At 39.0% G+C, this 3,593-nt stretch overlaps 1 pseudogene; it reads right to left on the reverse strand.

Moving 5' to 3' along the window:
• LOC102499752 (ral guanine nucleotide dissociation stimulator-like 1) overlaps positions 1-1,064 on the reverse strand; it is a 17,256-nt pseudogene extending 16,192 nt beyond the window's left edge.
• Between the last annotated feature and the right edge of the window lie 2,529 nt (positions 1,065-3,593).

Raw genomic sequence — 3,593 nt, forward strand, 5'->3', positions numbered from 1 at the left:
CGTGGGAGTCCAGCGACATAGCCATTATGCTAACTGCTGGTTCCGTAAAACATTTATTTAAAATAAGTATATGCTAAACAGAAAAGGTAAATACTTGGTCCTTAAAGAGACTAATGTTATTTAAGAGAAATTGTGCACAAATTTCTACAACTTTGTGGATAGAATCTAAGCTCACTTACATAATTTCAGACAGAGTACAAAGTTGCCAACTAATCGTACTGTACAAAAGATAGTAAATCTTATATTAAAGATAAATTATTTTAACTATACATAATAAAGATTAATGCATAACATTAAAAATTAAAATATTATTTTTTCATGCCTATGTAAAATTGTTCACAAATGACTAATTAAAAGAGAGCTTTAAAGTAAAACAAGCACTTACCTCTAACATCTCATGCAGTGTTATTAGCTGTGCAGTTGATTCTTGAATGTTTTTCTTTTTCTTTTTAGCATTTCTGTCAGGCAGAGGAAAACGATCTTCTAGAAATTCACCCAAGGTAATCAAGACTTTCTCCCTATATTCTTTTACCTTAAGCATTTTGGTTTTCAGCTCATTAAAGATTCTTAATTCAGAAAAAGTCAAGACCTGATTTTTCAATTCACTGTGTAGTACATTCAGAGAATCCATTATCTGTTGCTGTTCATTGAACCACTGCTGCTCCCTTTCCAAGTCTTCCTTTAACTTCTCATTCTTTGACTGAATAGTAGATAGTACCATTTCAAGATCATGTCCTAATTTTTGGAACCATTCTTTTCCTAATGTGACCAGAACATCTTCAGTCAGGGGAATTATTTCAGGTGTTTCTTTGTGCCATTGACTGAGTTCTGCCATCAGACATTTCACTTGCATAATTAACAATGATAGCTGAGCAGTTGAATCAGTGAGTGTCTCAGTTCCAATAAGTGATAATTTATTCTGACATTCTTCCAGATCTTTCCACATTTCTTCACATTCTTTGACAAGTTCTTCTTCAGTACCTATAATCAGTATCTTCCACATCCATAGTACTGTCCGTATCTAGATCTTGATGATTCGCTGACATGTGCTTTGTGATTTTCTTAATCTCAGGGGTTAGAGCTCCACAGCTTGTGGGCTGCCATCTGGGTTGGCAAGCTTCAACGGTTTTGGGGCTCTCCCCAGGCCACCGCATACCTTCACAGAGTCAGTCACCGCTAACCAGTGTTCTTTTGTTTCAGCTCAAAACACTCATTTAGTATTTCTTGTAAGACTGGGCAATGCTGATGCAAATCTTCACTGTTCTGATCCTCACACAGCTATGAAGTAAACGCTATTACACTTGGCCCTCGAATAACACAAGTTTGAACTGCATAGGTTTACTTAGATGTTGATTTTTAAAAATAAATATGTTAGAAAAATACAACACAGTACAGTAAAAAAATTTTATCTATGATTTTCTTTCTTTTTTTTTGGAGTATATACATTCCTTTAATGACAGCTATGAAGTAAACGCTATTACACTTGGCCCTCGAATAACACAAGTTTGAACTGCATAGGTTTACTTAGATGTTGATTTTTAAAAATAAATATGTTAGAAAAATACAACACAGCACAGTAAAAAATTTTATCTTTCTATGATTTTCTTTCTTTTTTTTTTGGAGTATATACATTCCTTTAATGTACGTCAAAGCATTTTGTTACAGTGAAAATCTTTACTTATTTTGGAAGCCCACTTAATTACTTTGAGCAACGTTATATACAACTCAACCGATAGAAGGAAATAATGGACAACTTCTTAAAATGTTAGAGCTAAATCACAAAGAGTAATTGGATTATGTAGACAATTCCTGATAAATTGTGATTTATTCCTGTACTGTGTTCAGTGTTAGGTGATATGTAAAATCCAACTGAGAATAGATCAAAGAACTATGCTTTTTTCTTGAACCAGACTTGGGCAATAGTGAGATGAGTAAATCCTACATATTTAAGTCATTGTGCTTTTCATTTATTAGTGCTACCCATTTCCAGTTTACATTCTTCCAATTTACATCTGTGCCTGTGGGTGCTATTTCTTTTAACTTAATACAGCATACTAAGCATCCTATCAAATAATTTTCTATTAATTATAAAAAGTACACTCAGGTAAGATCTCTGCTGCTTAGTCTGCTCTATCAGAGCACACAGATGTGGTAAATTGTAGGAACAGAATATATTTTCTCAGGTTTGGAGCCTGGGAAGTCCAGGGTGAAGTCAGCAGGATCTGGCAAGAACCTGCCATGGCTCACCTGGGGGAGGAGGAAGGATAAGAGGAGGGCAGGAGAGGTGAGCAGGGCGCCCTCCTGTGAGGATGGTGTCCCTGTGATCAGGAGGCAGTGCCCCCATGACCCAGACACTGTCCTGTAGGCCCAGCTCCCAGCACCACACTGGGGGTCAGGTTTCCAACCTGAACTCTGGGGGGTCATATTGAAACTATAATGGAGGCTGGGAGCAAGTTAGGGAGAGATGCTGTGATGATAGCATGGAAATTAAGCAAATGAAGGAGCAGCACAGTTATCAACTCTAGGGAAATTGAAAAATCATTTCAGGAAGGAAAAGTAATCATGACTGATAGCTTAGTCATTACTGGCATTTTTGTGGTCATGTAAGTCATTGATCGCAGAGTTACTCAAATTCATAAAATAATTGTCAGGAATACCGGGATGTGAAGGGAGCCCTCCACTTATGATGTCACATGAAACTGACAGAGGAGGAGCACTGTCCACGTGCTCTTTAGAGGCACAGACGTCACAGGCCACAGTAAGAACCAGGCAGAAGTAAAGCAGGATGGCTCTGGGGGTCAAATTAGCCGGGCCCTTGGACGATTGAGGACAGCTGTGTTCTCAGCAACTCTCGTAGAAGTATTTGACTATTTTGGTTGTTGAGATTTTCGCTATTGGGGATGTGTGCTTGCTGGAGAGACAGAGGTAGAAAAGAGAAATCACCCCCCTAGGGGATGGCCACACTGCAGTCCCTCCTCCATTCTCTTCTCAGGATCTTGGGCACACACATACGCATGCTTGGCATGAGGGTTTTGTTTGTTTGTTTGTTTTCCCCTGCTTAAAAATAGGAAAGATTTAATCAAAGTAACATAGTTCAGAACCACTGAAGCCCTGCCATTACTTCATTATAGACGTAAGCATGTTCTTGGCTTGGTTGGAATAGAAGTCATCTTCACTAAAATAGGACCGATTATTAAGTGAAAAGTTTCTAAAATTATAAGATCCTACGTGAACATTGCGATGTGTGATGAAATGTTTGATTTTGGCATTTAGTCTAGGGAACCTGATGCCAGGACCCCAGACCTGGGACTTGAAACACAGTCGACGACATGGGAGTCTAGTGACCTGAAACTGACAAAGGAGGAGCACTGTCCACGTGCTCTCTAGAGGCACAGTCGTCACAGGCCACAGTAAGAACCATTACACTACCTGCTGGCCCGAAGCGTTGGAAAACACTGTCCCTATACCTATTTGTTGTTAAAAAGAGAACATGAGCAGATGGACTTGGGAACTGTTCTGCAGGGGTGTCACAGAGAAGGGGCAGCAGTTGGAGGGAGCCCTGAGGTCAGGTGGTGGCTTTTTTTTTTTTTTTT

The sequence above is a fragment of the Tupaia chinensis genome, unplaced genomic scaffold (assembly GCF_000334495.1).
Source record: "Tupaia chinensis unplaced genomic scaffold, TupChi_1.0 Scaffold144389_1, whole genome shotgun sequence".
NCBI lineage: Eukaryota > Metazoa > Chordata > Mammalia > Scandentia > Tupaiidae > Tupaia > Tupaia belangeri.